Here is a 15,742-nt window from a genome sequence, read left to right as displayed (position 1 = left end):
GTTGTCATACTTCGTTGCACATGAGTGTCACCTGGGGAGCTTTTCAAACTCCCAGTACTCAGCCTGCACCTCATTAAGTCAGAATCTCTTGGGGTTTAAAAAATACTGATGCTCAAGTACCACCTCCAGAGAATTTGACGTAATTGGTACTGGGTGGGGGATTGGGCATCAAGATTTTTTTTTTCCAGTTTTCTAGATTCTAATACACAGCAAAGTTTGACAATCTCTAATAGAGATGGTATTTTAGCAAACCCATGGTGCTGCATAGTGATGATCACATTTTCCTAGAAATGCTTTGGCTCCATCTATTTCAAGCTGAATTTTTCCAGAGGTCGTGTCAGGCCAATGAGTCTGTAGCTTCTAGCATATACTCTTTTCTCATTTTTGAAATTGGGGCACTGTTCATCTAGGAATTCATCTAGTCCTGGTGACATTCTCCAGGTACCTAGATCAGTGCTCTCCAACTTGAGTGCTCACAAGACTTATTGGGGGTGGGGGGATGCAGATTCCCAGGCTTTACCAACAATACTCAGATTCAAAAGTCCAGGGCCTTGGAATATGCATTTAAAGTGCACCGTGCCAGGAACTTTGATGCAAGCAATCCCCATATCTCAGTTGGAGAAACACTATTTTCCAACAGCATCCAAATCTCCCTTGGGCTTTGCTCCATCCTCATGCTATTTTTTCTACCCCTTTTTATGAAGACATAAGAATTGGGGCTGGGTGCAGTGGCTCTCACTCATAATCCTAGCACTTTGGGAGGCTGAGGCAGATGGATCCTTTGAGCCCAGGAGTTCGAGACCAGCCTGGGCATCATAGGGAGACCCCATCTCTACCAAAAAATACAAAAAATCAGCTGGGCGTGGTGGTGCCCACCTGTAGTCCCAGCTACTCAGGAGGCTGAGGTGGGAGGATCACCTGAGCCTGGGAGGTCAAAGCTGCAGCGAGCCGTGATCACACCACTGCACTCCAGCCTGGGCGACAGAGTGAAACCCTGACTTAAAAAAAAGTATATTTTTTAATTTAAAAAAGAAAACAGGGAAAAAAAAGAATTGAGCATTTAGTAGGCCTTAAACACTGATTGGACTGATTGATATATTTCAATTTCGATTTTCCTTTTCCAGAAAAAAAAAAGCAACGTCTCAATGTCCCTCCAGAGGCATTTGGTTTTCGGTCACCCCTCAGTTAATCCACAACAAACAAAATTACACAACAAACACAATTTCATATAAAAGATTCACTAAGAACTAAAGCGCATCAAACTTGAGTATATTTCTGTTAGACTATTAGCCCCACGGGCAACTTCCTAAATAGCCCTTGAATCTCTGGCACCTACATGGTGTCTTCCATATTGCAGATGTTGGATAATGCTAAATGAATGAATGAATGAACAAAGGAATCAATATTTCTAGGCCAGAGTCCTTTCAAAATGCAGTTGCTAAAAGTCATTATTAATGCATCATTTTGTGCACAGGTATGTGCTATTCAATTATACAAAAGCATTTTATTAAATCAGAAAGGGGTAGTACTCATACATCATTTTTAAAGAAAGTTTTTAAATCATGATGGAAAGACGTGATGATTGTTCTAGAATTTTTTGATTATCCATTAGAAAAAAAATTGGCTATTATAATTTTTACATTATTAAATAAATATTACCAATTTATTTTTTTAACTGTTTTTCTCTCAGGTAATAGGTTATAAAAAAAAGTCAGTTCTTTTTCATTGTCACCAAAATATGAGCTGGTTCAAGCAAGGTGCCACTTACCCCTCCCATGTACTACACCACCTGGACTTCCAGGAGAGAGAGAAGTGAGTTTGTAAGCAGTGCGCGCACCTTTGAGGGCATCTCTGATGTAAAGCTGATAAAAATGATTGGGGATTTTCCATGACTTGGTAAAATCTAAGCTTCTTCCATTTCCCACCCTCTGTTAGCATTTAAGTGCATTAAAGAAGTCTGAAGAAGTGATTCCCTGAGGTGTGAAAAGGGTTCTCAGGCTCAAAGAGGCGGGGGGCTTCCACAGGGTTCACAAAGGCCCAAGAATGTCCTAGTGGGTAACACAAGCCCCTGGGCGGATCGTGGCAAAAAAACAGCTTGAAACTTGCCCAGTGCTGCTGTCCCTTCCAATATACACCAAGGATGGTTTTAAAGAGTAAACATGAAATAATGATTCATCATTGGCACTCACTTATAATCTGCAAAAGGAAAGCCTTCCGCTAAAAGGTTTTTACTGTGTGTATGTTGGGGGTGAGTGGGTGGAACTGATAATTTTCAGTTTTTTTCATGCTAATCTTTCACTTCCTTCCAATGCTGAAAATACAAGGAAAGAACAAAAGACAGGCTGTGGAGACAAACCAACCTTCGCCACCAAGCACCCTCCAACCACTAGCCCAGCCTCCCCGAGTTGTTCTTGTTCATTCTTAAGGTGATTTGATTTCTAAGCTCATCTCTATCCCACTCCCACACCTTGGCTCAGTCACCCTGACACGACCCCCTCTGGCATTCTAGATGTCAGTTTCGTAGTTTCCCATATTAGAATTCAGCTTTTCCTAGAGATGTTGGCTTTAGCAAGAAACTGGCTTTAGTTCTAGCCCTGAAGACCTGGAACCCATAGTCATTCAACTGGAACCAACACCCTCCACCCCCACCCCTGACCACCACAGTGGGAGTGAAGTAGGCAGGTATAATTCTTCCCCCTTAGATTGTGCTAGCATGGAGAACAGATGCCTCATCAGGCTCACCCTATTGCATTCTGCTTGGTATTCATTGCCACAGAGGTTTTATAGCCTGAGGTCTGTGGCCTAAATATAATGAAGAGGCATAGGGTGAGGCAGAGGAGTTCCTGGCAGCCCGCGCCACAGAGGTCCCTTTCACCGCTACCTTTCCAGTAGAACAGTGCAGCAATTACTTATATCTGGGATCTTAAATGAGTAAGGGGAGGTCTGTAAGACCAAGCTGGTGATTCTTCCTGGGTCTCGCCAGATGAGAGGATAAGAAAAGGGAGGAAACTATACTGACCACCAGAAGGTGTTTGAAAGTGTCTGCTGGTACATCAGACGTGATTGTAATCAGGTAACAGCTTGGCCTGGTGCCAGGTTTTCCAAAGCATGTTTGTGGAAGAAGAGTTGTATGTGGTTTATGATTCCAGGACTAAGACCAAAATAAAGGTCCCACCATCACATGATAAGTTCAGGGGATGTAGGGTTGAACAGGTTTCTTTAATGCAGGACTTCTCAGAGCCTTTAATATATGAACATACATTGTGAATCTCTCAGAAAGAGCTGACCACTATTTCCCCAACAGCCTAGCTAGGGGCCCTTTTGAAGTAAAGCATCTCAAGAACTATTGTTCCTAACGGCCTGATGCTGGCCCAGTGGAGCCTTGGGTTTAGAAGTCAGACAACAGGAATTTGAATTCTCAGCTAGTCATTAATTCCCCTATACTTCAGTTTCCTCATAAGAAAACAGTGATCATAATCCATATCTTACTGACTTGTACTGAGGACTGTGTGGTGGGAAAAAACTGGCTTGAACAAAGACCAACTGTTTTTAGCTGATGAGTTAGGAGGGGCCATGCATGGGTGGGGACCCACTGTGTTTGTTCAAGTCTCTTTCTTCACAATGCTTTGTCTGGGGCCTCCCAAAGACTAAGCCCTTTGGGTACCTACAGGTTCTGGGATAATTTAAGAGTCGCAAAGCGATAGGCTCTTTTCCCTTGAGAGCTCTAAGATCTGAAAGAATGCTATACCAGTAATCACAATAGTAGCTAAAATCACTACTATTTATTAAGGGACTATTACTTACCCAGCATAGCAGGTGCTTTATATTTCTATTATTTCAGTTCACTCTCACAGCAAACTTTCAAGGTAGTATCATATCCCCATGTTACAGATGAAAAAACTGAGACTCAGAAGTTAAATAACATACTCCCTGGCACGGCTGATTAGTGGCAGAACTGAAGACTCGCTCTGTCTAATCAGTAAGGAACAAAAATGTCTGCCCACTAAAAGGCTATGCCTTGTTCTCAGGATCCAATCTGATCAGTTCGCATAAGAACTAAATCACTAAAGAGAATTTTGAACACTGTAAGGAATTCTGTTTCCATTCTTACAGATAGCTAGAAACCTCTAAGATGACAAGAAGCCAAGAGAACTAAAGGAAGATTTCTAAATATGAAGGTGTGCAGTGGAGTTTGGAGAATACTCCCTGAGGGGACCTAGAAGGGTTTCTCAAAGGATCCCTTCCCTCATTTTCTAGCTCTCAACCCAAGTGACCAAGGAGATTTTCCAAATATCAAGTTCATTTGAAATAGGCCACAATCCTTCAGATTGCCAAGTCATCTGTACATCTTCTTCAATTGATGGCAACGGATGTAAAACCAGCATTTTTGAGAACAATCATTCCGAGAAATTGCAAAGCAGTAAGATATACTCCAAGGAGTACACATTCCCTGTTCCATTGCCACACAATATGTGTTTATGATGTAGACTTCTGCTTGCCCCAAATGCCTAAGAATAAACAAACATATTACCTGTTTCTTCTGCTTGGCCAATGTAGAGGTTTTTCCTCACCCCAGGTGTTTCAAAGAAAATGAAGACAAGAAAAAAACCTTCTCTCTGGGGAAATGCAGAGGTCTGAAAGAAAAGAGGTACAATTTCAGCTCTCTCTGAAGCACCCCACACATACACACACACACACACACACACACACACACACTACTCTGCAGAGAGAGCTCTTTCTTAAATAAACAAACATATATACACACTCATACACAAAGAAATAACTAGAACAGGGCCAGGCTGCTTTGCCTTTCAGCCTGGAAGGCAAGCCCAGAGCAAGAATCTGGGAGACAGTGCGCTGGCGGTGAGTGCAGCTCTCTGCCCCAACCCTGCTCTGTTCCTGGCCTGGAGATGCACTCAAGTAATGGGCTGCAAAGTCAGCGGCCACGTGACTGCTTCCAAAGGGACCAGGCTCTGCGTGGGCAGGACCAGGCTATTGTTTGCATAAATAATCTGCCATCAGTACAAAATAGAAAAGAGAATTTCAGTATATAAGAGCAGAAAAGCATTCTTTAGGTAAACTGAGGATAGTTTTTAGAAAACGTTACAGTAACCTGGTACAATTAAGAGAAGTGAAAAAATGAAACATTCTTCCTTGGTTCTAGAAAGGTGTGGGTTTAAGGGAGCAGCCACTGGGTCATAAGACATTTGTACTCCACCAGCTGTTCAATAGCTCCTTGTTGGAGAACCTACCTGTGAAGGGAGAATTACCTCCCTTCATCAGCAGAAAGGGAAAGGAAAGTTGGCCTGTAATGTTGCTGAGTTTGGGGGAGGAGAAAAACATACTTGAAAATTCAAAGTGCCCATGGCAGTAATGGATGCCAGCAGCCACAGTTCTGCTATGTTTGAGGCAATCTAGCAGTGGTCTTGTTCCCAGAGTCTCATGCTTACCGCGGCTGCGCCGCCAGCAGTTTCCCTGGCAAACTCTTCCTAGCTGGTGACACAGCATACATGTTTTCAAGCTTACTGGTCTTAGGCTTTGCCAGCTAAAATTTACAGGACTCCAGCCATAAACATTTCATAACCCCACCCAAGCTGCTCTTTAGCTCAAATCCGTTCTGCAAATGAGAGCCACAGGAGATCTACTAGTAAAGTGGTTACCTAGTTTGCCATTTAATCGGATGGAGTCACTTGAAAAACAACTGGCGAGGTGGTTCTGGGCTTCTGTTCTCCTATTAGTATATTAACCTCACCAGAGGGCCTCATTATGAGGCAATACAACCACTTAGGTTTCCATGGTGGGGACGCCAAAAGTAGGACCTGATGAGGCTGCCACACAAATTGTAAATGATAGCATAATTACTCAGGCTCCAAAAAAATAGTGGACAATGTAGCTATACAGCTGGCTCTCCCAACCAAATGCCTATTCAATCCTCAGCCATTAAATTATGGCTATGTCTAGATACAGTTGTTCCAATGTCACCTCCTCTGTGTGAAGCCTTTCCTGAATCACCAAAGGGGAATTAGTCACTCTGTCTTCTGGCTCTCAAAGCCATGTGTGCGTCCAATTATAGAGCTGCTCAAAGTGTGCTGTAATTTGCCCTTTTACATGTGAAATCCTAAAGGGAAAGGATCTATTTCATTCCTCTTGGCATCCCCAGTTGTGTGTGTGTTTTATTTTTGAAACAGAGTCTCACTCTGTCACCCAGGCTGTGTAGCAGTGTACTCTGGGCTCACTGCAACCTCTGCCTCCCGGGCTTAAGTGATTCTCCTACCTCAGCCTCCCGAGTAGCTGGGATTACAGGTGTACACCACCACACCCAGCTAATTTTTGTATTTTTAGTAGAGACGGGGTTTCACCATGTTGGCCAGGCTGGTCTCAAATTCCTGGCCTCAGGTGATCCACCTTGGCCTCCCAAAGTGCTGGGATTATAGGCGTGAGCCACTGCGCCTGGCCACATCCTCAGTTTTAAACCTAGTCATTACTGAATGCAAAAGAGGTACTCACCAAATATTTGTTTAACCACAGAAAGAAAGGAAAGCAGGGAAAAAACCTCATGATTTAGGTTGTTATTTTAATGGCCAGCCCCTGGACCACGAATTGGATTGGCTGTGCCCTTTATGCGATTTGTTGAACACTCAGAATTTGCTTTAAATGAACAACTTCCTTGTATTTTTCCATTGTAGAAAGAACACTGAAATGTTACTGTGAGCACCAAAGGGGTCTTACAGTCAGCCTCCAATTGTTACATGAACCAACATTGATGTAAGTGAATAAATCACAATAATGATAACATCTATTGAGCACTGACCATGTTCTAGGCACTTCTAAATTTTACATATGTTAATCTTATCTAATCCACACACCATCCTCTGAGGTATATACTATTATGATCCCTCTTCACCCATTAGGAATTGTAGCCTAAAATCAAACAGCAAATGAGGGGCAGAGTTGGGAGTTGAACCCGGGCACTTTGGCTTTAGAACCCCTGCTTATTATAATCATTATACTCTACTGCCTGAGTCAGCACCTTGTGTGTTTGCAAAATTCAAGCTTCAGCCTCTTCTCAAATGCTCTCTGGCTTTCCTACAGCTGACCAGGGATGTGTTCTTCCAGCCTGAAAAAAGAAAAAATGACGGGCAGAGTGATGTTAACAGTTTTAAACCATCCTATGTGGCAAGCACCTCCTATGTGGCAGGCACTGCTGAGGGACAGAGACATAAATGGCAGAGAACAAAATATATACATGATTGGATATTGGAATATACACACCAGGTACTTTTAACAGTGCCAGGCACATAATAAATATCTATTACATGAATAAATGAAAGCAATACAGTATGACAAAATAATAAAACAGGTAGGAGACTCTCCAGGGGTGCAGAGAAACAGCGCTATCTCAGAAAGGGGGATGAGGGAAGGCTTCCTAGAAGTGATGCATGGGCGGAGACCTGATGACTGATCAGGCATCTGCCAGAGGAAAAGAGGTGGGAAGAGGGGGTTCTCATAGCTATGCATATTCTACAGTACTTAACTAGGGTGTGAAACGCAGGAGGGGAACTAGAAATCAAAATGAACTTCTTTCCTAAAGATAATGCTGCAATTACATAGAGAAAGGTGCCCTGATGTTAAGACTGAAAAAACAGCTGCCCTCTCCACCTCTTCAGGCTGGACTTAATCTCTCTTGATTGCCTTCCCTTCCTTTCTCACTTCCCCACTGCTGTACTTTCTTTGCTCCTGCCTTCCAAATAAACTTGCTCTCAAAAGTTTATCTCAGACTCTGCTTCTGAGGGATCCCAACCCAGGACATTTAGTTAGTCCATGGCAATAGCAAACTATGAAAACACGAGGGGAATGGAGAAGCCTGACTACCTCTCAAGGGAGAGAGAGGGCATTGCAAGCAAGCCTCTCCTATTTCATAAGCTTCCTGGAGCTTGCCACAGTTCCAATTTCTGCCCAGGCAAAGTAGTTCTAATGGGCAGCTCCCATTATTGATCATGACACACCCTGAGAAGTATGCTAGAATCGAGGCAAAGCAGCTAGACCGGAGAGGAGATTAAGAAAACAGTGGCATGTGCAGATCTATTTGGTGGTGGGTACTTAAGGTTTCTGCTTGTGGCTCCTGATACCTCAAAGCCCTGTAGCACCAAAGTGGGGAAGCTCAGAGAGGGCTGGCCTCTCAGCTCTGATGACTCTGAGCTAGCCTCCTGATGTTGAGGCCACTGGCAAGCAACCACACCCAATCACCACTTCCTAACCCCTAGCAGTCTCCAAAACTGGGGTAGCTGCCCCACGGCAGATGCACAGAGATCTGCTGGAGAGCAGAAAGCAAAACATCAGAACTCATATTTTTATCTATTTTCTTATTCCTGTTAACTTTTCTATTTCCATATATATTTGATCATGTACACAATAAATGAGTTCAGCAGTATTAGCTGTAAATAAATAAATATGCTTGGTCCATTCTCACCAAACTTACTGTGAGGGGTCCATGATCAAAAAAAGTTCAAAAAGGCTGGGGGCAGTGGCTCACACCTGTAATCCCAGCACTTTGGGAGGCTGAGCAGGGAGGATGGCTTGAGCTGATGAGCTGGAGACCAGCCTGGGAAACATAGCAAGACCTCATCTCTACTAAAAAAGAAAGAAAAAAAATATTAGCTGGGTGTGGTGGGACATGCCTGTTGTCCCAGCTACTTGGGAGACTGAGGCAGGAGGATCACTTGAGCCTGCAAGATTGAGGCTACAGTAAGCCATGACAGAGCCGCTGTACTCCAGCCTGGGCAACAGAGCAAGACCTTGTCTCACAAAAAAATAAATAAATACATAAAATAAAAGGACTCTAATTTAAAGAGCTTGCTCCCTTGTAAAGAGAAGGAATACCAAGTAATTTTTCACTTAAATAGAAAAAGGATCAAGCATATTTTCAAGGGTGAGTTCTGGGTACTGAAAAATCACATTAAGTAGGAGAAAAGAGAGGACAGATCTGGCAAGTCATTAGGAAGTCATTAAAATAAATTAAAAGTGGGTTATGAATCACCATCAAACGGAAGAAATTCATAAAGGTCAGTGCTTGCCAAATGTTTCTATTGGGGTCACCTGGTGAGCAGCCACAACGACAGGCTAAAACAGCCATCACGTTTTAAGGTGTGGAAGTTCAGTTTTCAAAAGGCTCCATCTTAGATATAAAAGTTGAGCTTTCCTTGGTTGTGATTTAATAAATAGATTAATAGATATCAGAATTTTAATTCAGACCACTGCTTAATCTAACCCTAGTTTGGTCCTTGATGGCTTGAGTTTAAAGAAATTCCTTAAATTAACCCTCAATGTTCATAAATCAAATCAAAGCTTCACAGAAGGTTCTGGTCTGGGTAAGATGGAAAAAGGACATTCTACCCACTCTACTCTTTCTCTCCCATGGGATAAAGCTATAAAACCTGGACAGAATCCATGAAACAGCTATTTGAGGACTGTGGCAGACAGACTCTAAGCTGCCCCTGATGATCCCTTCTTCCTGGTCAATTCACGCCCTTGTATCATCCCTCCTCTTCAGCATAGGCTGGACCCAGAAACTTGCTTCTAATCAATTGAGCATGGCAATGGTATTGGGATGTCACTTCTATGACTAGGTTATAAAAGACTGTGACTTTCTGTCTTGCTAGCAGACCCTATGGCCTTCACAGCTTTTGCGCTTTCAATGAAGTAAGCTGCCACATGGGAGAAGCCCATGTGGCAAAGGACTGAGGGAAGTCTCTGGCCAAAAGCCAGCAAGGAACTAAGGCCCTCAGTCAAACAGACCACGAGGAACTGACTCTTGCCAACAACCATATGGACTTGGAAGTGGATCCCTCCCCAGTCAAGCCTTCAGATGACAGCAGCCCAGTCAACACATTGTGTGCAGCAGCTCACGACAGATGCTGAAGTAGAGGGCCCAAGTAAGCCACGCCTGGGTTTCTGCCCCACAGAAACTGTAAGATCATAAACATGCGTTGTTTTAAGCCACTAGATTTTTTGGTAATCTGTTCCACAGCAATAAACAAGTAACATGAGGACTCTGAAAAGTAAATAACAGAAGGCAGATGAAGGAAACAGATCAGAGTTTGAAGTACCACTGAACTGACAGTGAGTTTACCTTTTGTTCCCTCCAGTTCTTCCAGGCCAGATTCAAGGAAGCAGAAATTAAAATTAAAACCATGAGATACCACTATATGTCTATGAATATAGCTAAGTTTGGGTCGGGGCGTGGAGGTTGAGACAGGGTCTCTGTCACCAGGCTAGAGCACAGTGACACAATCACAGCTCACTGCAACTTTGACTTTCTGGGCTCAAGTTATCCTTCCACCTCAGCCTCCCAAGTAGTTGGGATCACAGGCACATGCCACCATGCCCGGCTAATTTTTGTATTTTTTTGTAGGGACTGAGTTTTGCCACATTGTTCAGACTGGTCTGTAGCTATCTGCCTGCCTCAGCCTCCCAAAGTATTTGCATTATAAGCATGAGCCACTGTGCCCAGCTAAAAAAAATTTTTTAATACAATATCCAGTGCTGGCTAGAATGTGGAGCAACTCGAACTCTAACACTTTGCTGGCAGGAATGCAAAGTGGTACAGCCACTCTGAACAAGAGTTTGGTACTTTCTTATAAAGTTGAACATATACTTACCATATGACAGCAATCCTATTCCTGCGTAGTTATTCTAGAGAAATAAAATTTTCTATTCATGCAAAAACGTGTATACAGGTTCATATGGTCAAACACTGAAAAGAGCTTAAATGTCCTTCAGTGAGTGTCCCACAAACTGTGGGACATCCATACAATGAAATGCTACTTAGCAATAAAAATGAATGAAGCTGATACACACAACCTGGATAGGTCTCAAAGGCATTATGAGAGTGGAAGAGGCTAGGCCGAAAGGGATACAGACAGTTATATGGCATTCTCAAAAAGACAGAACTATAGTGACAGGGAACTGATCAGCGGTTACCAGGGGTTTATGGGTGAGGGAGGGGAGTGACTACAAAGGGCTAGCAGGAGGGAGTTTTGGGGGGGCAGGTTCTGTATCCTGATGATGACAGTGGTTATGCTAATCTATCCATGTGTTAAAATTCGCAGAACTGGCCGGGCATGGTGGCTCACGCCTGTAATCCCAGCACTTTGGGAGGCCGAGGTGGTGGATCACCTGAGGTCAGGAGTTCAAGAACAGCCTGACCAAAACAGTGAAACTGTATCTCTACTAAAAATACAAAAAATTAGCCAGGCGTGGTGGTGGGCGCCTGTAATCCCAGCTACTTGGGAGGCCAAGGCAAGAGAATCCCTTGAACCCGGGAGGCGGAGGTTGCGGTGAGCCAAGGTTGTGCCATTGCACTCCAGCCTGGGCAACAAGGGAGAAACTCCATCTCAAAAAACAAAAAACAAAAAACAAAAAAACACCACAGAACTGTACTTTAGGTTAGTGGAAAAGTAACTGCAGTTTTTGCAGAGACACGCCCATGTACTACTGGAGTCCAGAAAGAAATGAGCTCGACCTGGGAACGCCAGAAAATGTTTCACAGGGCATAAAAGATGGAGAAAGACATCCAGGGAACATGGGAGCCCATTATATTCGAGATTGGGGGATAGAGGGAGTACAGAGCAAAGGTTGGGAGCATTAACCTGGGGGAGGTAGGTTGGTGCCACCTGTGTGTTCTTATAAATCACAGCAAAGAGTCTGGACTTCAACTTATCAGTCAGGGATTGTCCTTTCAAATGCTTAATGGGCTAGGGCAGATAATACAAATGACTAAAGCAGCCTGGGCGGAAACCATGAGACACTGTAGCGAGTTTTTGTCTAAATGAGGTAGCTGCTACTTACTGGTAGCTCCATCTTCGGCTGCTATCCAGAAATCACAGCCCAGTGTTGCCTGATGTAATTTTCCAAGAGAAGCTGAAGATAGTTGTATGTATGATCTCCTTATTTTTAAATGTTAGCATGAGTATGTTTCAGCAAATTTATGAAGCCACTGATTATAGGGTGCACTGCTGTTTTATGTACCGATAAGAGAGAACACCACCACTGATCAAACTATGACACTGTCCATTTCAAGACACATCCCAATATCAGAGCTGCTAAAATGTGAAAAAATATATATACATCTTAGAATCAACAAAATACAGTCATTCTCATTTTCTCAAAACGCCGTACAGACTGCGTGGATTCCTCTTAAAGCTGCCAGATTGCAAACTCTGTTTAAGTCAAGGGGAGCCTGAGGGTAAGCTGATTAGATTCAAGGTGCAAGATCACTCTGGCGATCAGATGGTGATGAATGGGGAAAAGCAGGTAACAGGAAGACCAATGAGGAGGCTCCTGCAATAATCCAGGAGATAGATGGTAAGGGCTGAATTCAAGTCATGGCAGAGGGGATGAAGGGGAAGGAGGAGCCAAATGTAAAAGTGTTTTATGTAATAAACCCCACAGGTCTCAGACTGGGCATGGAGAGTGAGGAGGAAATAGATATCGAGGGGGATTCCAAGGGTTTTAGTTTGGAAAAATAAATAGATTCATCATTTACTCAACAATATTTACTGGGTGTCTACCATGCGCCAGGCACTATACTAGGTGCTGTGGTTACAAGGGGTGGACAAGATAGACATGGTCTCTGCCTTCTTGTAATTTACAGTATAGGAGATGATGATATTCATTGCAATAGGGTATTAAAGGGTACAAGAGTTGGACATGAAGGGGGACAAGTGAGTTTATGGTGGAGAAAAATCATGAGTTTGGTTAGCGGTGTGCTAAATTTCAGTACTTGTGAGACCTCACTGTTGAAATATCCCATGGGCAGTAGAAGTCTGGGTTTGGAGCTCAGGAAATAAATCAGGACTGGAGAGTCAGATTAAATAGGTCATGAGGTTGCTGACAATAGCTGAAGTGATTAGAGAAGATAAAATAGCCAGGGAGAGCTTGTAGAGTAAGGCTATAGAGGCAAAAGCAGAACACTGGGGGATAGAGACATTAAAGAGAATGAAAAGAGGAAGGAGCCAACAGGGAGGCTAACAAAGAAGCAATCTGGAAAGTAAGAGGCCAAGGAGTGAGGGCTATCTATAAAGCAATGGAGATTTGAGTATAGTCCCTCTAAACCTACACCTAGAATTACTGCCTAGAAGCAATTTACCTTTGCCATGTACAGTTCAGATTGTCAGAGTTATGGATGTTTCACATGAATTCCAAATAGGCTTATCAAAACTGCTTCTAATTTAGAAAGCTAGGATATTTTTAAATATTGCCACAATCTGTTTCTTTATCTCGTATGTGCTTACGTTTTCCATGTATCTCAGATTGACATCTAGCATGAGTCAATGTAGAGCAATTTTGTAATTCCTTATTTCTTCTTCTTTTCTTTCTGCAGGAGCTACAATCTGCCATTCCAAGAATAAAAGTAAAACAAAGACTACACACTGATGCAACTCCCTCTCATGTTAAAGCACTGGGAATTGGGCAAAACTGATCTCGGCAGAGAATGGAGTCACTCTGCAAGACCATCATGAGGTTCTCTGCCCAGAGCTCTGTTAACAGCTGAGCCTGAAATGTAAGATACTCTGATCCTTTGGACTTGTCCAGAAAGGCCCTCAGACATCTTCATTTTATAGGAGAGGAAACCATTGCCCAGAGAAGTTAGGTGGCCTCCCCAAAGTCACAGTCTTGTGATTCAGTGACCAGAACTTTTTCCAGTACATCAAGGCGACCCAATTCCACCTCATACGCATATATTAAAACATAACAAACTTCATACATAAAACATAAAGACCACAAGAGTTGGGCTAAACAACTAAACTGTCAGAGGCCACAGGTTAACTTTTGATCACTGCCCCATGCCTACCCAGATCACCCTCAATTCACCTGGTCCACTGAGTGCTCTTACCTTTCCGTCGAGGTTTGATTAGGTTCACACAGGTTCAAGGGGAACAGCCTCCTAGATCTTCACTTTGCTGGTTGTTGACTCTTTCAGCCTGACCTGCAGGCTCAGGACACAATCTATCATCACACAGGTCTTATTGAAGAGGGTTTCCCAGTCTCATTTGGAATCTTCAAGAGGTAGATTCTAGAATGATCAATAGGTTGCCTTGGTGACCTCACAATGTAGGATGCAGATATGACAATATCTGCCAATGGAACGTGGATGACATGACCTGGATGAGAGGACTATTTCTTGCTTATTGAAAGGCAGATTCCAGCTTTCTTTTTGTCACCATTGCATCCCTGTCAACCATTTTTGTGTTCATGAACATGGTAAACAAAGAAAAGTTTGTTTCTTGGAGGAATGTTGATAAAACAAGGCCTGGGCCAGGCACGGTGGCTCATGCCTGTAATCCCAGCACTTTGGGAGGCCAAGGCGGGTAGATCACCTGAGGTCAGAAGTTCGAGACCAGCCTGGCCAACATAGTGAAACCCTGTCTCTACTAAAAATACAAAAATTAGATGGGCATGGTGGCAGGCACCTGTAATCCCAGCTACTTAGGAGGCTGAGGCAGGAAAATCACTTGAACCCGGGAGGCAGAGGTTGCAGTGAGCTGAGATAGTGCCACTGCACTCCAGCCTGGGCGACAGAGTAAGACCCTGTTCCATGCCCCCACCTCCGGCCCCGGCCAAAACAAAAAACAAAAAAACAAGGCCTGGAAAATATCCAGGGCTTTCTTTTCGAAACCCTATTACTGCCTTAGATGATTAAGAGTTTATAGAGAAGTCTTTGGAAAAAACTTTCAGAGCATTTTCTTTTGTGCACTTATTCCTGGCTTGGTTTCATTCATATATTCATTAAATAAATATTTGTTGAGCATCTATTATGTGCCAGATACTGTTCTATACCCTGAGGACATACCAGTTAGCAAAACTGATAAGGCCTCTTCCTTCCTAAAGCTTATAGGCTAGTAGGAGAAGTAAACATTAATCAAATAATCCTAAGTGTGAAATTGCAAAGGACAAGTATTCATTTTATGAGAGTGAGGTGGGAGGTTGAGCAAAGGCTTCTCTGAGGAAGTCATCTTTGACCTGACAGTGGAAGGTTGAATGTGGATTAACTAGGTGAAGGTGTTGATAGGGGATGGAGTCAAGCATACACTTGAGCTCGTGACCTGGAGTAGCTAACTGGAGACTAGGATTGGGAGATTTTCAAAGGAGAATCCAGGATTCAATACAGGTCTACTTTACTAAAGCCGAAGCTCTTATTTTCACCAGTATTTAAAAGGTGCACAATCTGTCAGTCCTACAACTCACTTGCGTAAAACTCTAAAACAGCACTTCGCAAACTTTAATGCACTTACAAGTCACCTAGGGATCTTGTCCAAACACAGATTCCTGGGCCCAATCCCTGCTGAATCCCAACCTGATTCAGTAGGTCTGGGGTGGGGCTGTGAAGCTGCATTTCTAATAAGCTCCCAGGTGACAGTGAAGCACGCTTTGAGTGGCACTGCTCTGTAACATAGTACTCTTTTTATTTATTTTTATTTGTTTGAGACAGGGTCTCACTCTGTCGAGAGTGAACTATGAACGCGCCCAGGCTGGAGTGCAGTGGCACGATCATAGCTCGCTGTAGCCTCCACCTCCTGGGCTCAAGTAATCCTCCTCGCTCAGCCTCCCAAGTAGCTGGGACTACAGGTGCCTGCCACCACACTTGGCTAATTTTTTTATTTTTTATAGAGATGGGGTTTCACCATCTTGCCCAGGCTGGTCTCAAATTCTTGGGCTCCCAAAGCACTGGAATTACAGGCGT

At 43.4% G+C, this 15,742-nt stretch overlaps 1 protein-coding gene across 1 annotated transcript in view; it reads right to left on the bottom strand.

Moving 5' to 3' along the window:
• The window catches only part of PPEF1 (protein phosphatase with EF-hand domain 1), a 149,607-nt gene that overhangs the window by 121,083 nt on the left and 12,782 nt on the right, over positions 1 to 15,742 (bottom strand). The window contains exons 2-4 of the mRNA XM_050776640.1: positions 13,895 to 14,074; positions 7,031 to 7,117; positions 4,532 to 4,634 (exon numbers count right to left, since the gene is read on the bottom strand). The gene's annotated coding sequence lies outside the window, so the exon portion shown is untranslated. The remainder of the gene's footprint in view (positions 1 to 4,531; positions 4,635 to 7,030; positions 7,118 to 13,894; positions 14,075 to 15,742) is intronic.

The sequence above is a fragment of the Macaca thibetana genome, chromosome X (genome assembly GCF_024542745.1).
Source record: "Macaca thibetana thibetana isolate TM-01 chromosome X, ASM2454274v1, whole genome shotgun sequence".
NCBI lineage: Eukaryota > Metazoa > Chordata > Mammalia > Primates > Cercopithecidae > Macaca > Macaca thibetana.
The sequence above is the reverse complement of the archived record's forward strand: the minus strand, read 5'-3'. Positions and strand labels throughout refer to the sequence as shown.